This window comes from Berghia stephanieae, chromosome 4, assembly GCF_034508935.2.
Source record: "Berghia stephanieae isolate SIO BIC M18660-M18661 chromosome 4, UCSD_Bste_1.3, whole genome shotgun sequence".
NCBI lineage: Eukaryota > Metazoa > Mollusca > Gastropoda > Nudibranchia > Aeolidiidae > Berghia > Berghia stephanieae.
This window is the reverse complement of record NC_088363.1, coordinates 94100573-94116167: the sequence shown is the minus strand read 5'-3', so window position 1 is coordinate 94116167 and position 15595 is coordinate 94100573. Positions and strand designations below refer to the sequence as shown.

The following is a 15595-nucleotide window of genomic DNA, read 5'->3' as shown; positions in this document are numbered from 1 at the left end:
AAAAACGTAAACACCATCAAACCATCGACACCAGGATGGCTTAACAGCAACAAACCAAATAGAGGGGAGAGAGAGAGAGAGAGAGAGAGAGAGAGAGAGAGAGAGAGAGAGAGAGAGAGAGAGAGAGAGTTTCTCGCACAAAATTACACACAATCAGACATAATTTATCTTACACCAGTTCCAGCTCTCAAGTTTTTCAATATCATTTTTTTTATAAAAAGGGGGAGGGGTAGATATCGCATTGGAGATAAAATGAGGTTTATTCAGTTTTGTTCTAGATGTCTAACGACGTTTGCACAAAAATTGTTTAGATGTCCGCAGGAAAAGTAAAATGGAACACAAAACAGCGAGAAAGATTTTCTTCGAATTCAGTTACTGCAACCATTTTAAAGATAAAAATAGGAATAATTACAAGTAACAGCAATTTACCATTGAGCCCAGGCTTACTGACCACCGCAATCTTACACAGACAACATTTGAGATTCTGTGTAAAAGAGAGGCACCCACATATAGTTCCCAATACGACAGCCATTCACTGCTTCTTTTTTTTTTAAAAGAAAAAAAAGGTGGGGGGGGGGGGGGGGGGGGTAGTAGTAGGTAGTAGTAGTAGTAGTAGTAGTAGTAGTAGTAGTAGTAGTAGTAGTAGTAGTAGTAGTAGTAGTAGTCTACTACTACTACTACTACTACTACTACTACTACTACTACTACTACTACGGCTACTACTATTATTATTATTATTATTATTATTATTATTATTATTATTATTATTATTATTATTATTATTATTATTGTTATTACTATTATTACTACTACTACTACTACTACTACTACTACTACTACTACTACTACTACTACTACTACTACTACTACTACTACTACTACTACTACTACGGCTACTACTACTATTATTATTATTATTATTATTATTATTATTATTATTATTATTATTATTATTATTATTATCATTATTATTATTATTGACGATGTAGATCTTTTATACGAGAAATTTTGTATAAATAAAATAACTAAAATATTAAATGACCAGTATCATCCACTAAGACCATCAGTTATTATGTCAGAAAGAAGTGGTCGCCCTTTCTCTATTTCAACGAAAACAGAGAGACACCGAAAATCATTTCTGCCGTCCAGTATTAGGCTTTATAACAACAAGCAATAATCATTTTATACAATTATTTCGCATTTTTACTTTCAAAAAATGTAAATATTAAATTATTAATTTATTTGTTTTGCAATCTTTTCAATTTTTAATTTATAGTGACAGTTTTGACTATTTTACAGTGTTGAAATTATTCATATTATAAAGCGCAGCTCTGGTTATGGAGCTACTCCTTTTTCATATATACATCCTATTTCCATTGTATTTTTATCTTATTATGTAAATTATAACACGTCTGTACAAAAAATTTCCTTTTTGGGATGCAATAAAGTATTATTATTATTATTATTATTATTATTATTATTATTATTATTATTATTATTATTATTATTATTATTATTATTATTATTATTATTATTATTATTACTATTATTACTATTATTACTATCTACTACTACTACTACTACTACTACTACTACTACTACTACTACTACTACTACTACTACTACTACTACTACTGCTGCTGCTACTACTACTACTACTACTACTACTACTACTACTACTACTACTACGACTACAACGACTACTACTACTACTACTACTACTACTACTACTACTACTACTACTACTACGACTACGACTACTACTACTACTACTACTACTACTACTACTACTACTACTACTGCTGCTGCTACTACTACTACTACTACTACTACTACTACTACGACGACTACTACTACTACCACTACTACCAATTTCACCACTGCTACTACTATTGCTATGTGAGGTAATGCTCAATATGACGTTTTACGGTCGAATGACAAAGATACATACTTCACTTAGACGACTCATATAAGCCAGTTATTATAGGCGTGTAGAAAAAAAAATGTACATCAATATCTCTTCACTTATAAGCTGAGCGGGAATAAAGGCCATATTAAAACAGCGTAATCTGGTGATATCATGCATTGTAAAACGTGTTGTAGGAGTGTGAGAATGTGACAGACAGATGGTGTATCTGTGTACTTCCATGCTCTGAGTGAACATATTTTTAATATTTAGGCCAAGAAACTCGTCCTTCAAATATCGATGGATTAAAATGACCCAGATCTTGTCACACTCTCTTCAACCCATTTAAGCAAATCCCATTTTGGAGGATTTTTGACAAGATGGGGATCATTGTAATCGATTCATATTTGAAGGACGAGTTCACTGCCAACAATTTTTCAAATGTTTTTTTATTTTTTTTTCCCCTAGTTAAGCAGTGTCGATTTAAATCCAAATATTGAAAAAACACTTTTTTTTCGTAAATATGGCTAGAAAACTTTTACTTTATCGATCGGTTGATTAAGATGAACCCTAACTTGTTAAATCAGAAAGTTTTGAATCTGAGATTTTCAGAAGTCTCAGGTTTAAGCTTTTATACTTCAAATTCTGTGTGTGGGGGGAGAGGGCGGGGGGGCATCTTAATTGTTCTATTAATGCTAGGCGTTTAAGGAAATTTCTCACAACATCTATGTAAAACCTTAAACGTTTATAGTCTGTTTGATATATAGTATAGTGAGAACTATTCACACAACTGACAGTTTAAAAACAATAACAAAATGCCGGCTGACGGCTGCTTCATTCAAGCTTTATTTGACGCATTGTTTGGCCAAACTGAAAAAAGACATTTGGTATAGATTGTCAGCTGTGAAAAGATGGCCGTGGACGGTGACAGATGGTGCACACCGTAACATACATGTTATTGATATAGATTTGAACGTACACAATTCATCACAGAAACTCGTTGAAAGCGGATTTGTTTTGCACGAATTGGTTTAACGTCGTTTTAAAAACAATGCGATATATATTTCGCTGTGGCTATTGGGTTTCAGCCATGGCCGACTTGAGTAAAGGCCTTGTCGCACGCGTCTTGAGCCGAGTTGGTTAAGGCCATTGACTAGCGCTGTATTATAGTAAGGCTATGGTTTCAGCATAAATGGCGTTGGTACCCGCAAGGAAATAGGGCAGGTGACCACAATAGTATGCTTCATGAGATGTCCGAGTCAGAGATGGCCTGCGAGGCAAATAGGAAAGTAGAAAATGTGGTATGAAGATGCTTATTTAAATCTGAATAGTTATCATTAATTGATATAACTTTGTATGTTTGTGTGTGTGTGTGTGTGTGCGTGTGTGTGTGAGAGAGAATGTGTGTGTGCGTGTGTGTGTGTGTGTATGTGCTATTCTTGTAACTATAAAAAAAAGACAAAGGAATAATTAAATTAAATTAAATAAAGCGCTTTGAGCACATTTAGTGGATATTGCGCTATATAAAGCTCAATTTAAAAAAAGGGTCAGCTTGGCACAGCAGTATGGTCTTAGACTTGTAGTCCAAAGGTACTGAGTTCGAACGAGCCGCTGCGATGTGTGGCCTTGAGCAAGCCACCTCGCCCTTGTTAATTTTGTGGTACTGCACTGCGGTTGACGCCTGGGTCATTCCCTTGAAATAGACCCTAAAGTCAAATTTCCCTTGGAGATGATTTTTTATATTGTTTTTTTTTTAAATTATTTACAAGGGGTCAAGCCAAGAACAGCACTTGACCTGTAGGTCGGACGTGCAGCCTGTAAGGTGTGGGTTTTTCGACAGAGATAACGCTGTTACCAACCAATTACTAAGTTTATAACTGAGTAAGAAAAGAACATTTGATAGAAATCCTTTTACAAAGAATCAACATTTTAGTAAATTGATATAGATAGTATGCGCTTGGCTAAGAAGCTCATAGCATTGCCATCCGGAAGTATAACGGACCAACACACAAAACTGTGTGTAACCAATGAACGTTTATAGTCTGGTTAATACAGTTCAGTCAGAATTACTCATAAACGCGGATGGCAAAAACAATAACAAAGAGCTGAGTGACGTCATCCTCGAACTATCTATATCCCATAATCCTAATAATCTGCATATTACACCCAGCTACTAAAATAGCTATGCCACATTATGATTCATTATTAGTTCTCCGATGGGCTGGTTACATATAGACACTTCCAAGGATTTTGGAACCGGAAAAGTATAAGGTGTGACGTCATGACTTTTCTGCTCTATTGTTGCTGTGTGTTATAATATCTAAAAAACAAATTCACAATATTTGGTCAGCTGGAAATAACGGACCAACACACAAAACTATGTGTAATCATAAACGTGTATAGATAGTATGCGATTGGCTGAGAGGCTCATAACATTGCCATCCGGAAGTATAACGGACCAACACACAAAACTGTGTGTATCCATGCACGTTTATAGTCGGGTTAATACAGTACAGTGAGCATTACTCATAAACGCGGAGTCAAAAAACAATAACAAAGACCTGAGTGACGTCATCTGCATACTATCTATAGTCTAATACAATGTAGTGAGAACAACTCATAAAAATGGCTGGCTAAAAACAATAACAACGAGCTAAGTGACGTCAATTTCGTTCTATCTATACTATGGCTACTGCAGTCATGTAACGTGAACTTGATGGTAGAGCTGCTTGTCTTCTCTGCTTTAAGAGTGAATTTCAACCGCCATAGAAATGACACGTTTTCACTTAAGTTTCTCGAACAGACCACAACGGTTCACAGTTCCACTCGTTTTTGTTTGTTTTTGTTTTAAGGGTTTTACGGCGCAAGCAACACATTAAGGTCACATCAGCGCCAGTAAAAAAGGAAGAAAATGGGATAGTAAAACAGTTCTACAATTACAATTAAAGAAAAGAGAAGACAAAGGGAAAATTGATTCAAATAGGAAACAGGTGTAGATTCCAAGATCTATCAAAGTACTTAGTTTGAGATCACCTAAAAGTCTCATTCAGACACAATCACAAGATCCCACTAAGAAGAATACACTCAAATGTTTACAAATCATATATAATACTTAAACAGAACATAATACAGTGCATAACAGAGAGATGATTTACATGGAAAAAAATATCATCTGCCAAAACTAACTATACATTTGACTGTTTCCCACTCAGCCAAGGACTCCGGCCAGGGTCAGGACAAAACCAAGTAATCTCATTCCAAGACAAAGACAGAAAGCAAGTTGGAAAACAGATACAGGGGGATAGAAGACACAACAAGTACCTCCCTGCCCACTATGGGAGGTCAGGAACCCCACCCAGAGTTCCACTCAAGTTTTGAGTGTTGTTTACTATTATTGTTTTGGAGAGCAGAACTGGTAGGCCTTTTAGTTCACCACATCATTTATAGATAGAATGCGCTTGGCCAAGGAGTTCACAACATTGCCATCCCGAAGTATAACGGACCAACACACAAAACTCTGTGTAACCTTGAACTTTTATAGTCTGGTTAATACAGTTTAGTGAGAACAACTCACAAACGCGGATGGCAAAAACAATAACAAAGGCCTGAGTGACGTCATCTGCATACTATCTATAGAATGAATTGTGTTGATAGTACTCAGTTCTTTGTTATTGTCTTGAGACCTTTTGATAATTGGCTTTCACTGACTATTGATGCTATGCATTTAGGTAAATTATTTACAACATGCGCCAGTCAGAATAAACATACCTAAAAAATAACACTCTGTGTAACCTTTAACCTGGTTTCCAAAAATAGCAACAAAAAGATGAGTGACGTGAATGTCGTTCCTTCTTTAAACGTGTAAAGGTTACACACATAGCTATGTGTGTTGGTGCCTTTCATCTTGAATGTTGATGTTATGAGTATTGTTATCAAACACATAGCGTCAATTGCACGCAATTCTAGATTCAACAGACATTCAATACTGCAGCCGTAGCTGACAAAATAACATTTTTATCTGACCAGAAAATTTTTACTTCAAATATCGACCGATCAAGATCTCAATTCATTGAATTCTGACCGAATTAATAAATGATAATAATAATAATAATAATAATAATAATAATAATAATATAATAATAATAATAATAATAATAATAATAATAATGATAATAATAATAATAATGATAATAATAATAATAATAATAATAATAATATAATAATAATAATAATAATAATAATAATAAAATAATAATAATAATAATAATAATAATAATAATAATAATAATAATAATAATAATAATAATAATATAATAATAATAATATAACAAAAACAATAATAATGATAATGATAATAAGGAAATCAATTACATCCCACAGTTTGATGAATGAATCCTTTTAAGCGATTTCTTCAACCGACATGTTGGAATAGTGGTTCTCTTCAAGTAAGATCAATTCAAAACAAGAATTAGCAATAGAAGAATATATTACGCACATTTTAGTCTAAAGTTGCGTTTAATACAATCTGAAATGTCCGGTAGGACTCAAGACTTTTCAGTCAAGCCTAGATTTTTTCTCTCACCGTACTAGGGGTAAGAAGAGTACTTGGCCGGTAACAACAGTTTCTCTGACCAAAAAAAAAAAGTGTTAAGTAGTGCCTGTAAAATCAAATGATGAAAAGTTGGCAAGGCGTTTTGTCATTAAAGTAGGCACGTCATATCGATGTTTTCAATGTACCATTCAAAGTATTATTGATATAATATAAATGTTGAGGTCGTAAAAGGCTGTTCGTGTTTTTATTCAATATCCTCAATAGCATTCATATGAAATGCACACAACATGGGTACCTTTTTCATTTCAGTTCGATCGTTATTCGAGTTTTCCATGCAGTTTTTATTGCGGCTTTTGGCATCATATGTTATCAATATAGAAACGGGGATAATATCCTCTTCCACAGGCTAAATGGCTCTGGATGTACTTTTGTCGGTCCTGTAAGTACCTGGTTCGAGTCCCACTGGTGGCGTTGTAAAATTGAGCCTTTGGAGAAGGTTCTGAACTCACGTATCACGTTTAGAGAATAATATTTTGTTATAATATAAAAGATCACTCACTAAAATTACCATGATGACAATAGTTTTAACAGTATGACTGGCTGTTCTGAATCTATTTCGAGTCTTATGTAAGCAAAATAGCAAAGGAAAGAGCGCGTTCTTAGATTACAGACCAGACTTGAATATGTACGTCTATGTGTCAATATCGACTTTTTTGGGGTACCGTTCAAAGATCTGTCGATATTATGCATCTTGAAATCTTTAAAGAACTGTTATTCGTGTACTCATTCAATGCGCTATTCAGATGTACATAATGTAGTGGGAAGGTGATGGTGCCTTTTCATTTATGTGCCATCGCTCATTTGAGATTCCCATGCCATATCCAATTTCTTTTTCATTTTCTTTCATTTGTTCATTGTAATCTACAAAATATAAAATAATTCTTATTATTGATAACCATAGTGCAAGTCAATAATCTTTTAATTTTTTTGCTAATAAAAACCGTCGGATATACTACGCTTCATTTTTCAGAGCGGTATTTGGCGATATCAATTGGACAGTCATTCCAATACCTTTTTTACGCTTTGGTTTTGTTTCGTTTTGTCTTCTGGATCGATTCCATCAAATTTCTTTAGGCAGTTGTCCGATACCCATTCAAAAAGCAGAATCTTGACCATAACAACTGGAACTATTGACCAGTTTTGAATTTATCATTTTTTGGGGTCTTAAATACAGGAAAAGATTGTTCTTGAGCAACTCAACAGAATTGAAATAACATGGGCAAAAAGTTTCAATCTGCTTGTAAATCTTTCATACTACGGCAACTGCCTTCCTCTGGGTCTTTAACGACGTTTGCAAGTAAATCGACGAAGGAAACGTCGTGTTTCTCAACATGCTCGACTTTAGATCAGCTCAGCCTTCGACAACATTGACCATGAAATTCTACTCCAAATTGTGAAAACACATTTTAGTAATTCGGGAACTGAACTGTACTAGACTTGTTCGAGTCCGATCTAAAAGGACGTAGACAATGGGTACAACTAAGCTACAACTCAGAGGAAAATGAAAGGCGATATGGCGTGCCGCAGGGCCATATCACGCCACTTTTGGACAATTTGCACTGGCTTCCTGTCTGCTATTGAATAGATTACAACATTTCTTCATTAACCTTCAAAAGCCTTAATAATGCCTCTTTATCTTTCTGAACTAACAAATCGTAAGCTTCGAACCAGAAACTTTCGGTCATCACACGATACGACTCTATCATCTGTACCTATAGAACGTTAAAATCTTTAGGTGATTGCTCTTTTAAGTAATAATAATAATCATAATAATAATAATAATAATAATAATAATAATAATAATAATAATAATATTAATAATAATAATAATATTAATAATAATAATAATAATAATAATAATAATAATAATAATAATAATAATAATAATGATAATAATAATAATAATAATCATAATAATAATAATAATAATAATGATAATAATAATAATAATAATAATAATAATAATAATAATAATAATAATAATAATAATAATAATAATAATAATAATAATAATAATAATATCGTTTGACTTATGATTATTATTAAGCAATTATTAAGCGACATCTGTTTTTTATCAGCAGAAATGAACGAGGAAATCAACTTGCGGTTGCGATTATCCGAAGCCAGTTGAAAAAAAAATAACAACATGACTAATTGAACTCCATAGGAGAGTTGCAAATAAGCGATATTTGCCATGAGCCGGACATTAACATGAGTTGAATACGCGATATAAAGCAACATCCAATCAAATGTCACAGATCAGAATCGTGTAAATCTTGATAGACGCGATTACGAGTATAATAGTAATCGGAGATTTTAATTTATTTTAAACATTTTTTTTCAATACAAGAATTGGTCTATTAAGACGGCCTCAATATGTCAGAAGTCTTAAAACCTGAGACTTCTCAAAAGCGTTGTGGAGTTAAGAAGACTTAACAAGTTGGATGTCATGTTATAAGTGGATTGATGTTTAAAGTAACAACTTTTCATGCCAAAATGAATAAAACCGTTTTGTCAGAGTACAGAAGATCAGAGTGGAACATCAAAGCCATAATGAAACACCCACTAACCGTTATTTGTACACAGTGAATACACTCGATGTGTGTTGTTACGTGATCCGAGGCATTGGTGCGATAAATACAAGATACTACGGGTTATATTTGGCAACGTGTGTGATAAAATACGGCTTTTGTCATTATTTTTACGTTTGTGAGTCAAAATGCATAATAGTTAACTGCTCAAAGATTTAGACTGTAAAAAGTATTGAACAAAAATGGATAAGTAAGACTTGTCTTACTGTAATATGTTTTGATTTAAATCACTGTAAAGCGCTTAGAGCCTGTGACAACGGGGTAAAGAGCTATATAAATGCCATTTATTATTATATAACATCTTCATAAAATCAAAAACAACAAGGAAACACTTAGCACGGTAGGTTTCGGGATCAAACCATTTCTTTAACGTGCATAAATATAAATAATTAAGTTCAATTCTTCTTTAATGTTAGAGGAAGTTTTGAGCGCGAAATAACTCTTTAGAAACGATTTTTTTCTTTTGAGGATTTTAAAATTAACTCAAAATACATTCAAAAGTCTTTCAAAATTCAAAATTCACTGCGCGTCTGCTGCACTCTTCTGTCATTTGATCTGTCCCCAAGCCAGAAATAAATAAACATCCAGAGCCATAATGTGAACCAAGGAAATTTCCCCCGATTTCTAATAAGATGATAGTAAGAGCTTGCCACCACCCATATAGTATATTATAAAGATTATATAATTTTCTGTAGATGCTATAGGCTATAGGTATACATTTTATGATTTTCCGCCCGTCCATCACAAAGTCCTTTAACCCAGATCTACAAAAGCCAGCTGGGTCGAGATTAATAATAATAATAATAATAATAATAATAATAATAATAATAATAATAATAATAATAATAATAATGATAATAATAATAATAATAATGATAATAATAATAATAATAATAATAATATAATAATGATAATAATAATAATAATAATGATAATAATAATAATAATAATGATAATAATGATAATAATAATAATAATAATAATAATAATAATAATATAATAATGATAATAATGATAATAATGATAATAATGATAATAATGATAATAATAATAATAATAATAATAATAATAATAATAATAATAATAATAATAATAATAATAATAATAATGATAATAATGATAATAATATAATAATAATAATAATAATAATAATAATAATAATAATAATAATAATATAATATAATAATAATAATAATAATAATAATAATAATAATAATAATAATAATAATGATAATGATAATATAATAATAATAATAATAATAATAATAATAATAATAATAATAATAATAAATAATAATATAATAAAATAATAATAATAATAATAATAATAATAATAATATAATATAAATTAAATATGATAATAATAATAATGATAATAATAATAATAAAATAATAATAATAATAATATAATATAATAATAATAAATAATAATAATAATAATAATAATAATGATAATGATAATAATAATAATGATAATAAAATAATAATAATAATAATGATGATGAGATGATGATGATGAGATGATGATGATGATGATGATGATGATGATGATGATGAGATGATGATGATGATGATGATGATGATGATGATGATGATGATGATGATGTGTGATGATGATGATGATGATGATGATAATAATATAATAATAATAATATAATAATATAATAATAATAATAATAATATATAATAATAATAATAATAATAATAATAATAATAATAATAATAATAATAATAATAATAATAATAATAATATAATAATAATAATAATAAATAATGATAATAATAATAATAATAATAATAATAATAATAAATAATAATATATAATAATAATAATAATAATAATAATAATAATAATAAATAATAATAATAATAATAATAATAATAATAATAATAATAAAAAAATGATAATAATATAATAATAATAATGATAATAATAATAATAATAATAATAATAATAATAATAATAATGATATAATAATAATAATAATAATAATAATAATAATAAATAAAAATAGATCTTTATTGTCCATAAATATGGCAATTTGTCATTTAGTTACACTTGTTATAACGTTATATAATTACTATAACATTGAACATATATTTCACTCCTACTTATTCTCTCTCTCTCTCTCTCTCTCTCTCTCTCTCTCTCTCGCTCTCTCTTTTTCTTTTTCTTCTTCTTCTTCTTCTTCTTCTTCTTCTTCTTAATATGACAAGTGACAATCTCGAGTCAATCTAGGATCGAACCGAGTCACTTTGGCTGTGTGTCTAGGAGTAAGTGCTCTACCAATTAAATCATCGGATCTCCTCGTCATTCCACACAGATAGATCTAAAGGTAAATTTTAATATATCCGTTGTGAATTAATTGTCAGCGTCCAATCAAAAGGATAGCGAACAATTGCTTACTGATAATTTTTTGCGACAGTTGAAAGAGAACAAACTCATGCAGAAAAAAACGTTTTGAAAACCAAATCAAATGTGAACATACCTTAAGGCTTAAAGGCTTTTGTAAGGCGCATTTGGAGAATTCTTAAAATGAGTATTTCAATAACGATATTTGGCTGATTTTATGTAGTCCTTTAACAACAATAAGGCCAGAGTTTATCACAGTTATTGCTGTCGCATAAACGGTTGATAACAATCGTTTGCTGCCTTTATATATATGACAAAATAGTCCATACCAAAACTGTTCCATAAGCAAGTAAAATTGTGGTTGTAGTGTGGATTTTGCAGGTAATAAGACTGTGCCTTAAAGAATCATCTTTAAACCATTTAACTGCCGCAGTGGAAAAACTCGAATTTAAATATTTGGCCAAAGAACTCTTCCTTCAAATGTCGATCGATTTAAATGACCACCATCTTGGCAAAAACTCTCAAACCTGGGACTTCGATGACTTTTCCACAGTACGGAAGTTAAGTGGTTAATACAGAGGTCAATGTTGTTTTTATATCAATATGAAATGAAAACACGAACAATTATGGGATTCTTGATACATCAAAACAAATGCGCGGAGGTTAAATTATGGTATTATAAAATTTAGTAAATTTATTTCACATCTAAAATGTCCTTTGTGAAAGTCTTGTATCAATGTCAAAAATGAAATATAGAATATATATATTCTCTGGGAAAGAAAATATGGGTTGCTGTTGGTTCCACCTAATGAAACAAACAGTTTTCCATCTGACGTGCGGAATCGCGAGGACGAGAGACGCATGCGCACAACCAACATGACGTTCTCTCTCTAATACTTTTCCGCCGGTGACGTCACAGACTATGGGTGACGTCCAATCAAGGGACGCTACTCTTCCGCTAATCTCATTCCCTAATAAGTTAAAAAAAATCAAAGACTGAGCAGGGTTAAGTCAAAATTATAATATTTTCATTTGATAAAAAACGATGTGTGTAAGAAGACAAAATTACATACATAAAATTGCTGCTTCTATTTGAGGAATTTAAAAGAGATTAAATATTTAAATTAACAACATGCGGTTGCCTGAGAGAAGTTTGTGCGGAAGATGACATGTCTTTGTTTACAATAAAGAGGAAAGCATTCCTGGAAACTTTGGTTTAAGGGGATTTTACAATAAAGAGGAAAGCATACCTAGAAACTTTGGTTTAAGGGGATTTCCTTCCTTTTTTTTTTTAACTAGAAAGCCAATGCTTTAAGAAAACATGATGATACGAGTATAAAAACATGTTTATCGGTAAGCTATTTTAGTAGCATCACGTGGTCACAATACATATATTATAAACCCTTACTTAATCGTTGAGAATTGAGTTTAAAAGATATAAAACATCTCATTAAATTGATTACACGACAGATTGGACAGTGTTTTGTCAACTAGACGGAATTGTACATTTATATAATAATAATCTTCAAAAGGAAAAGAAAATGTCTTAGTCACTTTAACGGCTACGTTTTGGTAAACTCAATACATTCCATCATATCTCACAAAGTAAAGCGACAACTTCTTTTTGTTAAAAGAATTTAACACGGTGGCCTCATGCTGTTGTTAAAAGTTGCTTATAGATAGAATGCGCTTGGCTTAGAAGTTCACAACATTGCCATCCGTAAGTAAAACTGGCCAACACACAAAACTGTGTGTAACTATGATCGTTTATAGTCTGTTTAATACAGTTTAGTGAGAATTACTCATAAACGCGGATGGCAATGTTATGATCTCACGTACGGATCAAAGGGAGCAAAGCATAATTTGTGAGTTCTTTTCGTGATGTGTGTTATATGTCGCGTTGCAACATGGGATTGACTCGAGCACACAGATTTCTGATACATATCTCTGCCAATTGAATGAACGACCTTTTATCATCGACTTTCATCTCGATTTATTCCAACCATAGTGCGTATAATTGCAAGTCTAATTAATAACCAAACGCAATAGGCTTAATGAATTACACATTGTTATAATGGTCGTCTTGGTTTGGGAGTAATTCCGAGACACCGTGACAATTCCGGTTGTCAGACTTGTGAGTAAGTTACAAATTGTACAATTAATGATTACATCTAAATGTAACCCGTCACCTAAATATGTTGGGTAAGCCAGAAGACAAAAAGTGAATTTAAAACCGAATTGCCTAGAAATATGGGATTTTGTATTTAGTCACAGAGACACTTTTCTGTGATGCTCAATAAAACATAACCCAAGTGACTTATTTTACACACAATAAATGGAAGGGATTCATCTAATCCCGTGTCAAAGTCAAGTTTTGGCAGTTTCCAGATATTAGAGATGTTGCCATTGATCTAGAAAGATAAACTGATCAATCAGTTGTCATTTCTTCGATCAGTGAAAGATGCGCAGAAATTGTAAATGCTGAGCTAGATACAGGAAAAACACAAAAGATCCACGTCATCTTGATGTGGTCTGGATTTGAGGTCAAACTGGAATTGGACTTGGGCACAGGATTGAAATAACCCCTTCAAATCGACGTCACCCCGAAATAATACCGTTTCCAGGCGTTAGGTCACACACAATAAGTTTAATATTTAACTTGTTAAAGCTTCAACTTACCAGAAATTGTGAAGACAGGTTATATCCAAACAATGAACACGTATGATCCTGGTCTTGTGTAATCCAAGAACACAACAAATCCCAAAACATGGAGACAAGCTAAGCACAAAAACAATCACTTATGACTTTGTACAACGGAGTTTTTCAAACACACTAGCCATGTCGATTGAATTTTTACAACACAAAATACCGCCAACTGTTTTTACTCATTTCCCTGTCGATTCTCTCACTCTCTTACTCTCTCTCTCTTTCCAACTCTTCGTGAGTACCTATCATCTTTTTCACTCAAGGTAACATTTCTCTCACGCCGGCCCCCCTTTGTTGTTGGTGTCAGTTGCGTTCAATCAGATTTTGTGGCGTGTGCGAGTGTTGATCCCCGCGTCTAACCCTGCTAGTTGAGTAGTAGAGTAGTATTTTTTTGTGGACGAATGTAGGTTTGCCGCACGTGCGTCGCGTGAAGTAACTTGTTGTTGAAATGTGAGCTGGTCTCACTAGTTGGCGTTTGTTATGGTAGATTATCTAGTTTGATGGTGGACGGGTCCCAATGGACAATTTGATATGACTGTGTGGGGGTGACGGTGGCGGTGATGATGATGATGATGATGATGGTGATGATGATGATGATGATGATGATGATGATGATGATGATGATGATGATGGTGGTGGTGAGAATAATAATAATTGAATAATAATAATAATAATAAATGATAATAGTGATAATGATAATAATAATAATAATAATAATAATAATAATAATAATAATAATAATAATAATAATAATAATAATAATAATAACAGCAACCTGTCGGTCCATCACATAGATCAACATTTATTTGCAATTATACACACGGCATGAAAATGTCGCGTTAGATTGGATTCATTAGGATTTCGAAAGATCTGCTGTGTGACAGAAAACATCTTTTGTATACAACTTGCGAATCCAACAGGGCACAAGGCGTCTTTGCAAAGTCAAACATTTCTCAACTTTATCAAATAGGCACCCCCCCCCCCCCCCTATTTTTAATTCAGAAATTTCGCGCAGCACCCCGCCCCTCCTCCTCCCTGAGGCTTATTCCCGCCCCCACCCCACCCCTTTCATTAAATTTAATCTCACGAAATGCACCGGTAAAACTTCACCAAAGGGCAAAACAGAACAGAGACAAGAAGAAAAAAAAACAGACAAAAAATAACTTTTACATGGAAGGGCTACTTAGCAGGATTGAAAGAAATCCAATTTATACACTACATCTCGAATTGTCCAAATTAGAAAATGGCACCATCCCCCCACCCCCCCCCCCCTTTCTCCCTTTCCCTTCTTTGAATTGGTCAAACCCCCCCCCTCCCCCCCCCCCCCCCCCCCCCCCACAATTCTATCTTTGGGCACCCAGGAGAACGGAGTTTGTTCATGTTGTTGTTGTCTTTGTTGTTGCTGTTGCTGGGTATATTATGGTGAC

At 32.3% G+C, this 15595-nt stretch overlaps 1 protein-coding gene across 1 annotated transcript in view; it reads right to left on the bottom strand.

The window, feature by feature from the left end:
• Positions 1-14399, bottom strand: part of LOC144972126 (uncharacterized) — a 136624-nt gene extending 122225 nt beyond the window's left edge. The window contains exon 1 of the mRNA XM_078913207.1: positions 14142-14399. The gene's annotated coding sequence lies outside the window, so the exon portion shown is untranslated. The remainder of the gene's footprint in view (positions 1-14141) is intronic.
• Positions 14400-15595: the final 1196 nt, after the last annotated feature.